The sequence below is a fragment of the Malaclemys terrapin genome, chromosome 3 (genome assembly GCF_027887155.1).
Source record: "Malaclemys terrapin pileata isolate rMalTer1 chromosome 3, rMalTer1.hap1, whole genome shotgun sequence".
Classification (NCBI taxonomy): Eukaryota; Metazoa; Chordata; order Testudines; family Emydidae; genus Malaclemys; species Malaclemys terrapin.
Window position 1 is genome coordinate 168,965,439 of NC_071507.1, and position 14,169 is coordinate 168,979,607.

General features: G+C 41.8%; 1 protein-coding gene across 2 annotated transcripts in view; it reads right to left on the reverse strand.

Moving 5' to 3' along the window:
• Nucleotides 1-14,169, reverse strand: part of DLGAP2 (DLG associated protein 2) — a 654,575-nt gene that overhangs the window by 330,266 nt on the left and 310,140 nt on the right. The gene's annotated exons all lie outside the window — the stretch shown is intronic.

Genomic DNA, 14,169 nt, shown 5'->3' on the forward strand with positions numbered 1-14,169 from the left:
GTATGGAGGGAGTATTGTTTGTAAGAGTACCACTCACTGATGGTATGTTTGAACATCCAGCATAACTATAGTAAGGTTTCTATGGATATCCCAGTTGAGAAAAACCTTGAAGGACACACTGGCTTTGCTGGTATGCATGGCAGCACATAATGTATTTGTATGCTGCCTATGAGAGAATGAACAATGTTCTGATTGGTACTCACAATGGTACTGTTCTAAAATTAGATTCACTAGATTTCCAACGACCATACAAAAATACACATATTATGGATGTTTGTACACACTTACATATAAAAAACAAAGGCTTGAAATCTCATTAAGTTATTTCTTAAAAAAGTCTTTCAACTTTTTTTCTCAGCTAGATCTTATATCTGGGCAGGGAAGATTTCTCTGTGAGGTGGGTTCATATAGATACCTATTTCAGTGTACTCTCTCCTGTTGGTCTATTAGCCCTCAATTCTGTAAGCACTCACATGTGAGTTGCCTGATTATAGGAAGTATTTGTGACAAGATCATTTCTAGGCTCCTGACAAATTACTCCTGGGTCCCTGGTGAACTGCAAAAGACAAAACGGCTTTAATTTGGCTGTTCCCCCTTCCAGTGTGGGACCATCTGGAGCAGTCATACTCAGCAACAAACAGGCAAATCACTCAGAGCAACTCAAAACAATAGTCCCACATCAAACCTACCTTCCCTCCGGAAGGTTCTGTCAGGCAGTCTACTCAGTTCCTGGCCCTAGCCAGGCTGCTCTCAAGGACTGGAAGCCGAAGGACTGCTCTTGCTCCGAGCCAGTTCCTAACTCAGCTAGACCCTCCCCTTTTCATCTGCCTCTCTAAGCCTGACACCTATTGCACATGTAGCAGGGCAGAGCTGAGTGATCCCACAGCAGATAGTTAACCCTTTACAGTGTGGGGTTTTTAATACCCCATCACAGTATTATGTTAAATATCATATATTAACTCTACTTGGGGAGTTGAAGGAAGGTTTTCCCACTGCTGATGCTGGTCGTTTCACCAGGTTCACAAGAGCTATAGATAGATAGATACCTAGATATAGATTAGCACCTTATTTGTTGTTCCTCTCTTGACCTGACATTCTCAATTCAGTCTTTAATTCTTTTTCTCCTTAGTACACTGCTGGAGACATATGGCTAACTAAGGACCTCTCAATCTTGTAAACACTTAACGTGAGCAACTTCCATTGGACTAATAATAGTTATGATTAGTTTATGATTTTAAAGTGATTTCAAGTAGTGTATCTCCATACTGTGTACAAGGACTAAGTATTATTTTTGGAATAAGCATGAAGTAGATATCTAACATTTTTTGCCTTCACACTGACTTTCATTTCTCCTTGTTTTGACATCAAAAGAAATAATAAAAAAAACCCATAAGAATAGCTGCATCATGAAAAGCAAAACCCGGAGTTATATTTATCCTTATATTTCAGTGTCATGATTTACAAAAGAAAATATGCCAAAAAGGCCAAATATTACTGTTCGTGAAGCAGAACATTCATATGTTACACATAGCACACACCACAATTATGATTAATTATGCCATAAACTGAACTCAGCTGGCCAAATTCATTCCTGGTGTAATTTCACTCTCGTAAATGAATGGGCTAAATTTGGCTTAGTCACTAGTTATTTACCAAACTGACTAATTAAAATTTTTTCACATTTTGAGTATTTTAATTAAGATACACAGAACACACAGTATTCTTTTCTTAACCACTTGCTTTTATATAAAGTAACACAGTTCCCCCCCCCCTTTAATATGGCCAGTGAAGTCAATAGGAGTCAACATATAATACAAAGAGATTTTAAATACATTTTAAAGCCAGGTGGGAGCATCATCATAATCTAGTCTGACCTCCTATGTAACAAAGGTCATAGAACCTCGCCCAATAATTTCTGCATTGGGTCCATAACTTCTATTGGGCTATAGCACATATTTTAGAAAAATATCCAGCCTTGATTAAAAATTGCAAATGATGGAGAATCCACCATGTCTCTAGGTTTGCTTCAATGGTTAATTACTCTCAGTGTTAAAAATGCACCTTATTTTTAGTCTGAATTTGTCTAGCTTGCACTAAAAGATCATCATCAAAGAGACACAATACTCTTCTTCCTATAAAGTAGTATATGCTAGCCAAGACTTTCAGAAGTGACAAGTGATTTTGGCACTTAAACTGAAGCACCTCAAAGGACCCTTACTTTCAGAGGATGGATGCTCAGAATGTTCTAAACTGTTATTCCACCAACACCAAAATATACTATATGTAGCACACAGAGTTCTCCTCTGTAACAAGGCCTTGCTTTGTAGTATCCCACAAGGTTCATTTTTTGGCTCTCTGCTCTTTTCTATCTACCGTCTATCTTCATGCTTTTATCTCTATCATTATCCTTAACTACAAATTAAACCACAATAAATTCTAATTTTTCATCACTTTTAAAGACTCTTATTTGTCTATCTTGAGCAGGTAAACTTGTGACTTCTTCTCAATTTGTTTCAGCAACAGTAAATGCTTCAAAAGAAAGGTCTTCTCTTGGGAACAACGAACATCCTCAAGCACAATTTCACGTTCTTCATCTCACTTCTTAGTGTATGCACAATGTGCTTTAGGTGGCACATGACCAGGATTCATCAACATATTTGGTCTTCTGGTTGGATCATTAGCTGCCCTGGCTGAGGCCAGGTACTGACATGGAGTGCGATATGAATTCTGATCACACTACTTGATTCCTATTAGCCTACACAGACCATAATCTGAAGCTAGGTCTACACTACGGGGGGGGGGGGTGTCGACCTAAGATACGCAACTTCAGCTACATGAATAGCGTAGCTGAAGTTGCATATTTTAGGTCGACTTACCTGGCTGTGAGGACGCCAGCGAGTCGACCGCTGCCACTCCGCTGCCGACTCCGCTTCCGCCTCTTGCCACGGTGGATTTCCGGAGTCGACGGCAGAGCGATCAGGGATCGATTTTATCACGTCTTCACTAGACCCGATAAGTCGATCCCCAATAGAGCAATTGCTACCAGCCAATCCGGCGGGTAGTGAAGACATGCCCTGAGTGTGATCCACGACCTTGAACTCTTCTCATCCTACTGTATGTCCTCTTTCTGAAAACCTACCTATCACTATTACTGCAACATATGTCACTGTCCTGTGTCACTCCACCTCTCCTAAATCATCATTCACATTCTTGTCTTGACTCAGGCAACATTCTTCTCCCTGTGGGTCTCCCTAAGCTCCAGCATGGTCAGAAGGATGGCCACATCATCCCATAGTCAAACAAACTCATTCTTTTTAGGATATAGCTCAAAGTTGGTCTCCCTTTTTATAAAAAAATCTTCCCACCTATTGAGGAGAGATGGTCTTGTGGCTAAAGCATCACAATGGAACTCAGGAGATTGGGGTTTTGTTATACCTTTTCTGTGTGATCATGGACAAATCATTTAACCTCTCTACATCTCAGCTTCCTGTCAGTAAAATACTGACTACAATACTTCCCTGCCTCATAAGAGTGTTTGTGATGTAAAATTCCTTAGCACATGAGGTGATCCAATACACTGATGAGCATTCTAAATGAGACTACAAATAAAATACTTCACAGACCATGTGTGTGTGTCTCTCTCTCCTCCACTTCCCTGCACCCTCACTCTCTGTGTAACACCAGTCTTTTCTGTCTCTCCCTCATGTGATCTGTTGATTTAAAGGAGAAAAAAAAACCTTCTCTGCTGCAGCTCCTGTCTTCTGGAATAATCTTCCTGAATCTCTCTGCCTCAACCACTCTCCATCTCATTTTAAAGCTCAGCTACAAACATGTGTAGTCTCTCTTGCTTATATTTCTTAAAATTTCTTCTCTCTTCCAGTTACTACCTAACTCTGTAGGTCACAGGTTTGAATGAAAGAAGCTATAAAAATAAAATATTGTACTGCATTGTGAGTTTCACACTGATGAAGAAGGGAGTTCATAGGATTTTGAAAATACACCAATTTACAGACCAGCAAAAACCCATAAGCTACATAATATCACTGAACACTACTGTTGAAAAATCAGAATTCCAAGCATTACAAGAAGAATGGAGATTATTTCTGTTATGGAGTGAAATACACTTGTCCTCCCAGTGAAATATAGTTTTGTTTGTTTGAACATAAATCTTTTGGAATGAAACATAAAATCAAGTAGGAATTCCAGTAAAACTTTAAAAATCCATTCTAACATTAGCATTTAATACTTCAAATTTTCATTTCACTGATATCAGAGGAAGAAGGGTGCTGCAACTGTTTGTAATACTATTGCATTACCATCAGTATGTGTTTACCCTGATGTCACTGAAACAGAATTCCTTACTGTGCCATTTAAAGAGAAATAAAGTATCTGTATATTATATTGGGATTTAGCGAAGCTAGTAGATAAGGCATAATTTAGGGCTGTGCTGAGAGACCATTAGTCATTTTCAGGATTTTGGTCCAATATTAGTAACTAAATGCAACTATGAATAGTGTCCATAAAAGCTGATTGTATTATGAATTGTGTTTCATTCTCTCTTTTTATGTCTCCCAATTTATGACTCCCTATATTATCTACTATCCCTCTTCTTTTCTTTATCTGGAGCTCTCTCACCCTGTTGATTTCGCACTGTAGCACAGTGCTGTCAGATGAAATGTAAATGTGACGGACTCTGATTCACAACTAGCATGTATGATTCACTCCAAAGATCGAGTGAGTCCTTCTGACAGCTTCCCAGTTCAAAATGAATGTCTTAGCATTTCCTGCCCTATGCTCACATATCCACATAACTAAGAGAGGTCTCATCTCGCAGAGATATCCATAGGCAGAATTTTTAAACTCTACAAAAATGTCTTTAAGGATCATATGAGTGAAATGGTGCAAGTACAGAAAACTTTGTGAATGCAGGGGCGTCTCGTGAAACAAGGTTTCACCAGAGCAAGGACTCAGTCCTATTTTTGCAGTAAGGGCACTATTAGCCTGATCCAAAGGCCACTGAAGTCAATGGAAAGGGTCCCGTTTTACCTACCTGTCATGCAGCCAAGAAGTGGTAAGAAGAATTGTGTCAGCATCACTTCCTAATACACCGCTACCTCGATATAACGTGACCCGATATAACACAAATTCGGATATAACGAGGTAAAGCAGTGCTCCGGGGGGGCGGGGCTGCGCACTCCGGTGGATCAAAGCAAGTTCCATATAACGCGGTAAGATTTTTTGGCTCCCGAGGACAGCGTTATATCGAGGTAGAGGTGTACTGTATGACTTTTTTATTGAGTGTGTTCATGCTTGCAACAGTGCAAGCAAAAAAAATCAGACTCCAGAGAATATTAAAAACATACCAGGGTTTAAATAGGAACTTGGCTTATTTCCATGAACAGTCATAGAAGAGCCATATCGGAACAGATTCAGATAAGTTAAGCGGTCAAATAAATATTAATAATATTTCTATTTTAAAAGACCTTTCCTGAAAAGCACTGCACTAACATTTAAATGCAACATCCAACCATCAAAGTATCACAAAGAATGTATATAAAAATTGAATGATACTAGCTATTTAGAATCATTGTGACTGTAAGCCAATAAATGCCTTTCATCCCTGTGGATCCATTTCTACAAAAACACTTATGACTGAGCATATTGCTTGTTTCCATGAATAATCTCCTTCATTGCTAATCTAACTCTAACCCTTCCCTCTGTTCATTTACAGCGTGGCCACTCTTGAACGGGGTGTGCAGTTCCTGCCATATGGAAAAGACGTCTTGAATATCTTATACCTTCCGCATGGGTCAATTCTATTTGCTATCTTCAGTGATTTAGATAATGGCATACAGAGTGCACTTATAAAGTTTGTGGATGATTCCAAGCTGGGAGGGGTTGCAAGTGCTTTGGAGAATAGGATTAAAATTCAAAATGATGTGGACAAATGGAGAAATGGTCTGAAGTAAACAGGATGCAATTCAATAATGACAAATGCAAAGTATTCTTCTTATGAAGGAACAATTACACCTCTACCTCGATATAACGCTGTCCTTGGGAGCCAAAAAATCTTACCACGTTATAGGTGAAACCATGTTATATCGAACTTGCTTTGATCCGCCGGAGTGCGCAGCCCTGCCCCCCTGGAGCACTGCTTTACTGTGTTATATCCGAATTCATGTTATATCGGGTCGCGTTATATCGGGGTGGAGGAGTAGTTGCACACATACAAAATGGGAAATGACTGCCTGCGGAAAGGGATCTGGGTGTCATAGTGGGCCACAAGCTAAATATGAGTCAACAGTGTAACACTTTTGGGAAAAAAGTGAACATCATTCTGGGATGTACTAGCAGGAGTGTTGTAAGCAAGACACAAAAAGTAATGCTCTACTCTGCACTGATTTGGCCTCAACTGTAGTACTGTGTCCACTTCTGGGCACATTTCAGGAAAGATGTGGACAAATTGGAGAAAGTTCAAAGAAGAGCAAAAGAAAAATGACTGAAGCTCTAGAGAACATGATCTGTGAGGGAAGATTGAAAAAACTGGGTTTGTTTAGTCTGGAGAAGAGAAGATGGAGAGACGACAATACTTTTCAAATAAATAAGAGGTTGTTACAAGGAGGAGGGAGGAAATTAGTTCTTGTTAATCTCTGAGGATAGGACATGAAGCAATGGGCGTAAATTGCAGCAAGGACGGTTTAGGTTGGACATTAGGAAAAACTTCCTGACTGTCAGGGTAGTTAAGATGTGGAATACATTGCCTATGGAGGTTGTGGAATCTCCATCATTGGAGATTTTTAAGAGGTTAGACAAATGTGTGTAAGGGATGGTCTAGATAATACTTAGCCCTGCCATGAGTGCAGGGGACTGGACTAGATGACCTCTCTAGGTCCCTTCCAGTCCTACGATTCATCAGGACTACTCATGACAGCAAGCTCTACACTCACAAGGATCAGGCCTTAGGGATAGAAAACAAAATATCCACTGCAAACGTGGTCAAGAGCTGAAGAGAAAAGGAAAGACCTATTGGCTATATTAAATTAGCAACTGAACTACATCAGGAAAGATGGCTCAAGTGGAGTGAATGAGTTAAAAATAAATTAGACATAACTTTTATAACAAACATATGTATGCTTATTGTGACTCATCTTACTGTACTTCAACCACACTATTCTCTTTTCTTGTATATACTGTACCACCTTCCCTTTTGCTGCTTACATAAGATAATAATTTTGTACTGTCAATTCTGCTCATCTTTAATAAAAAAATAGAAACTAAGAATCCACAGTGGCATCAACAAAAATAAATGGGGAAACTGTGGGCTAGAAATGGAATAGAACAACAAAAATGGAAAGTATTTCTTAAAAATAACTGGTCAGTCAATTTTCAAAAAGGGGGAAGAAGTCAGGGACAGATGAATGAAGCAGATATTTGTGACACCAAAATGGCCAATCAATTTATACCTAGAGCCAGGAGCACCACCAAACATACTCCGTCTCCATCCCCCTTTTATTTCTTGTCTGTCTGCTGCATCTTCAGTTTTGGCTTTGCTGCTGGTTTTACTGTTAGCTATTAAAGGATATGCAGAAGAATATGCACGTAATATCCCCCTCCCACCCAGCAATGCACGAGCGCTGTCATAATACTTGTTCATGAGACAGGAATTGCAACTATTAACAAAACAATTAAACTGGCTACACAGAAAGTGCTGCCAAATACACAATAAGCAAGCTCCGCTGTAATATTTTAGTTATAGTAATCTTAGATGTTCCTTGTAACAATAGCAAGTACAAAGTTTCCAGACGAAGACATGATTTCCAAGGTGAAAATGTTCCATCTAATCATGATGGTCAAGAGCCAGAATGGCAGATCATAGACATTTGGGATCCCAGAAAATCACCATCATATAGGTTAAAATCCACTTTGAACCCAACCAGGTGTAGCGCTAAGAACTTAAGGTTCTTCTGAAGATGGAATAATAAAAGGAAAAAATTAAAGGATTCTGGCTAAGGTTATCAGTGAAAAACTGCAACATAAAAACATTTGAGAGAAGAGATAACAAGGTTTTATAGTGAAATGTCCAAAAGCATATAAACGGCCTATGGGACCACTAAGAAAATAAGAAAAACACAATTATTATATAAAACTTCTTCCCTTATCAAGATTCTAGTCAGGAAAATATCAAAGTAGTTTTTGACAATTATATTTGAAAGGGATGGGGACTAAAATAATCTACAATTAAAACAGAATATAAAATAGCCATTAGAGAGAGGAGCCTAAAGCAGAAGAAACTCAACAATTTTGCAATGTTCCAAAAACTTGACAACTAACTTCATAACATCCTTTAAAACAAATGAAATGACACACAATAAGATGTATGCAGCAATCACTAACACCTCACTATTTTACCCGGATGAAAATGCAAGGTTAATGCTCAAACCATTGCTAGAGTGCACTGGCAGATCTTTCACTATAAAGAAAAGTTATAGTTGATAAGCAATAGTAAATAATTGCTCAACCTGTGCTTCAAGTTCATTTCCAAAATTGGCATTCCTAAAGGATAAATGAATAAAATGCATATGATTGCCACACTCAGAAAAGTATATTTTATTTAAAACAAATCAAAAGAAGTGAAAACCTGCTGTTGATGCAATTTACAGAAAAAGAAAAGGACTGGTAACCAGCAGACATCTAATCTGAGTTGAGTCAGGAACTCACAGTGTGACCTTAAGCAAGTCCTTTGATCTCCTTGTATCTCATTTAACTAAATCGTGAACCTAGATTCTGCTTTTAAGAGAAGCTTCTAAATGTAAGTAAATTATGATTGCTGACTCAAAAGATCAGATATTAGAATAAAACAATAGCTATGTATGACTTCATGGTTGTCACTAGGTTGCACACCATGGCTACTTGGAACTCCACTACTGTGGTGGGAATAGACTACAGCAGCGGTTCTCAAACTTTAGCAACCCAAGGAACCACATTTTGATTTTAAAACTTTCAAGGACCCCCAAGCCCGCCTGCTCAGGCCTTGCCCCGCTCCCTTCCCTGCCCCTTCTCTGAGGCCCTTCTTCCCGCTCACTCTCCCCCACCCTCTCTCAAATTCACCAGGCTGGGGCAGGGGGTTGAGGTGCAGGAGTGGGTGCAGGCTCTAGGAGAGAGATTGGGTGTGGGGTGCAGGCTCTGGTCTGGGACAGGGATTTGGGGTGGGGGAGGAGTTGAGGCGTGTAGGGCTTACCTCAGGTGGCTCCCGAAGTGACCGGCACATCCCTCTGGCAGCGGCTCCCAGGTGGGCGGGCCAGTGGTCTCCGTGCGCTGCCCCTGACCACAGGCACCACCCCCGCAGCTCCCATTGGCCTCAGTTCCTGGCCAATGGGAGCTGTGGAGTCGGTGCTTGGCGCGGAGGCAGCATGCAAAGACCACCTGTCACACACATACCCTCCGCTGCAGGGACATGCTGGCCACTTCCGGGAGTGGCGCGGAGCCAGGGAACGTAGGAAGCCTGTTCCCCGGAATGCTGGGAGTGTGGAGGAGGAGTTGAGGAAGGGAGGGGAAGGAGTTTTTCAGCGGGGCCCACAGACCACTTGGATCACCCTCGGGGACCCCCAGGGTCCACAGACCCCAGTTTGAGAAATGCTGGGCTACAGACTTGCCTGCTTCAAAAGCACAGGCCCACACCACTTGAACTAATGGAGACTCTTTTAGCAGTAGACAATCTATAAGACACAACAAGATCCTTTTCACTAACTTCAGTGAGCCTTGGATCAGGTGTTACACACAGTAGAGTGCACTAGTACACATACAACCTAGCTATTCATTACTATTAATCATGGACTGTATCTCCTAAACCAAGCATACCATATATATATTACTGCACCAACAAATTAAAAATTCTGTGCACAATATTTTACAATTCTGCAAATTTTATTTTTCAAATAAATGTGGAGGCTCCAGCATAGCGTTGGGGAGCACAGGCCACTGGCTGCACAGAGGTGGGAGATCACTGTGCAGCTGCCCCCTGGGATATGGACTCAGCAGTGATGCTGCACCCAACCCTGACCTAGCACAAGGACCAGGCCTGCCCCAGAAACACCCCAGGGCCCTTCCCCTCCATGCCAGGTGCACCAGTTGTGGGCAGGCAGGATTAGTGTGGGAGGGATTCAGGGGTGGGTTGAGAGGGTTCTGTGTGGAGCAATCTGGATAAGGGCAGCTCAGTGCGGGATCCAGGACCGGGGAGATCTGGATGCACAGGGGCTTGTTGGGGGATTCTGGGTGCCATGGTAATGGGACTCTGCAGAGGGGTCCAGGTGAAGGTGGTTGAGGCTAAGCAGGTGGGGCCTGGGGGGGGGAGACAGAGCTCAGCAGGGGGTTCTGGGTGTGGGGGGGCTCAGTGGAATGGGTGCCAATGCTGTGGGATTGGGGCTCAGTGGGGTAGGGATCTGTGTGCAGGTTACTCATTGGGTCATGCAGGTATAGGGGGAGTGGGGCTCATCAGGGAGGGTTCTGAGTGTGGGGGGTGAGGCTTGGGTATGAGGGAATCTGGATGAATGGGGGTTGGGCAAATGGGGGAGCAGCACCCTGTACAGGGATCCCTCCTCCTGCAGCTAAGGAATTATGGGTGCAGGAAGCAGGGGGTGGAAGTTTGCAGAGCTTCCTGCAGCTGGGGGAGAAATCTGGAGGTGGGTCTCACTTGGCCCTGGATGCCGTGCAGGGGAAGAGGAAGTCCCGTCCTCCCCAGCCCAGCCGGGACTAGCAGCTGAGCCTGGCACAAGGAGGAGCCACCAACCGGGTCTTCCCCAGTCCTGCCCCCCTGCCGCACAGTGTTTTATCTCTCCGACGGCTTCCCTGGGTCAAAGAAACATACTGCTGGGGAGGGTCACATGACTGCTTGTGTAACTTCCCTTTGCTTCCCCCATCAGAAATTCAGTTTTCCATGAGAAAGCAAAGAAATCTGCGGGGGACATAAATGCTGTGCATGTGCAGTGGTGCAGAATTCCCCCAGGAATAATATAGTTTTATGCAGCTCCATACAGGGTCTGATTCAGAATATAGTGATATCAATGGGATTCTTTTATTGATTTGTTATTAAACTTTATGTTGTCATTTGTCCCAGCCATACCATGGGCCCAATCCTGTCCCCAGTGAAATTAACAGAACATTTCCTTTAGCTTCAATGGAAGCAGAAGTCCCCATGTATTTAAATGAATTTATTTAGTAAGAAATTCTCATTCTTGACCTTTTGGGACTGACAAAAAAGCATGTACCTTGTCATAACATTTTAGTCACATAGTTCACATTGAAGACTAACCTCAGGTTGTACTTATATATTTATTTATTTTATTTTCATAATGAAAAATAGCACTGTTCAGGTTGCATTAAGTTGATTAATGGATTACCAGGTATCTGTTGGTATAAGAAGGAACCGTGGTTACACTTTTCCAAAATGTTTTTGGAATTCATACTGAAAATGATTTCACAACAGTCACAGAATTATATCTAATGAAGCTGGTAAAATTGTTCAAATACATTTCAACTTCCTTTGAATTTTGCATTTTCTATAGTTTACTCGGGGAACTTAACCTTTTTGAAAAATTCCATGATCTGTGAATGCATAGCCTTAGAAACACAGAATTAGAGAAATGTAGGACTAAAAAGGACCTTACAAAATCATCAAGTCCAGCCCCATGAGCTGAGGTACAACCGAGTACTGTAACTTGGACCATCCATGACAGGTTTTTGTCCAACATGTTCTTAAAACTTCCAATGACAGAGATTCTACAATCTCTCTGGGATGCCTATTCCAGTACTTAACTACCCTTATACTTAGAAAGTTTTTCTTAATCTCCCTTGCTGATGATTAAGCTATTATTTCCTGTCCTATCTACAGTGGACATGGAGAACAACTGATCAGTCCTCTTTATACTACCTCTTATCATATTTGAAGACTGAGGGAGGACCTAATAACAGTCTTCTTTTCTCAAGGCTAAACATGACCAGATTTTTTTTTTTTAAATCTTTCCTTATCCTTCAGGTTTTCTAAACCTTATACCCGTTTTGTTGTTCTCCTCTGGACTCTCTCCAATTTGTCCTCAACTTCCCTGATTTCTGGTGCTGAGAACTGTATACAGCACTTCAGCTGAGGCCCCACCAGTGCTGTACAGAGCAGGACAATTATCTCCCTTGTCTTACATATGACACTCCTAATAATACACTCCACAATATTAACCTCATTTGCAACTGCATCACATTATTGACTCATTCAGTTTGTGATCCACCATAGCCCCCAGATCCTTTTCAGCAGTACTACCGCCTAGTCACCATTCCTCTTTTTGTAGCTGTGCTTTTGATTTTTCCTTCCTGGGTCCTTTGCATTTATCTTTACTGAATTTCACCTTGTTGAATTCAGACCAATTTTCCAATTTGTGATGGTTCTTTTGAATTCTAATCCTGTCCCCCAATATGCTTGCAATCCCTCTGATTTTAATGTCATCTGCAAATTTATATGCACAATCACCACTCCATTATGCAAGTCATTAATGAAAATATTGACTAGTACCGGACCCAGAACTGACCCAGCAGAACCCACTATATACACCCTCTCCGCATGAGAGTGAAATTGGACAGCAGTGCTGCTGGGTATTGACCAGATAATCTAAAATTCTAGAAGGACAAGATTGTATCAGTATTCTAAGTACATTAGCAAGGACCCCAATGATACTGAAAAACTGTTGCAAATTAATATTGCCATGAGAAATGAACATCCATGAGTACCCATGCCAGAATAACCACAGCAACATTAGAGATAGAAATAGACGGTGGGAGAGAGACATGGGAGGAGTCTAGAAATAAAGAGATTGGCCTGAAAAAGAAAGAAGGAAGGACAACTTGTCATCAAGGAGATTGATTGGTTCTTGGGAGGAATCCTTCAGTGCCATAGGCAAAAAACAAAGGGTCTAGAATAGCCAGACTGAATCTTTAAACAGCAACAGTTAGAAGCTAAAGAAAACCAGACAAGGCCGGGGAATAGAAAAGAGAAAGAGAGAACAAGTGTGGATTGATGTAGGGGACATATTTACTCTGCATGCAGTGTTTTAGATTCTGTCCTAAGTGATCTGATGGTAGATCATCTGCAATGTTCAAATAACTACTCCAGGCCTGTGTTCTACTAATGTACTCATGTAGTTTAGAAATGCCATAAAGAAAATCCAATGGATACACTATGACTAGGGATTTTAAAAAGCATTAAGAGTATAGGCCTAGCATGAATGAATAGTTAACTTAGATACGCATACAAAATAAGGTGCTGATAAAACTTGGCCCAGGAGCCTACCTGAGAGACAAGATGGTAATATTATAGACCAAAGTTTGTGGGGCTGACTAAGGCATTTATATTCTCTGGGAGGATAGGGATCTCAGAATTGGCAATGGTACTGTTGTGGGATTCTCTACTCACCTCTGGGGAACCTCCATATGGCTGCATCTGGGGAATAGTTCCATCCAGTCTGACAACCCTCTCTATCTCTTGTTCATGCTGTGGCCTCTCTCACATTCCAGGAGTTGTAGTACTTCCTCTTTGAGACCCGGGATGCTCCCTCTTCATGGCTTGGTCCTCTGGCCAGATCACTATAGTTTTCCCCATCTGGGGTATCAGTCCCACTAGACTGGCTAACCAAGTATCATCCCCAGCAGTCCTCCACTTCAAGGCTATGCCACTTCCTTATGGAGTAGTAGGGGAACCTGGACCCACCCTCTACTCCAGGGGCTCTACAATCAGCAGTCAAGGTCTGCTCTATCCCAAATGCTGCCATTTTCCCTGCTACTTCCTATTCTGCATCTAGCAGCTTCATTCTCCACCACCTCTCTGGGTAACCCTTCTTTCAGGGCCTGGATCCCAGAGTGTCTCCCACTGTGTTTCTTCCTTTCCCTGTTTATGTCCAGAGAATGACTGTAAGCTTTCACCCTGAAGCCTCCGTTGGTCCTCAGTTCCTGGCCATATATCAGCCCCACCTGCTCCTACACAGCTTGGCTCCATCCTCAAAACACTGCTCGCCTATCAAACCTAACCTTCCCTCAGGTGTGGCTTATCAGATTATTTAACCTGTTCTGAGCCATATTAACCCTTTCCAGGCTGTATGGGGTGAACACCCCATCAGAGGTGCAAACAAGAAA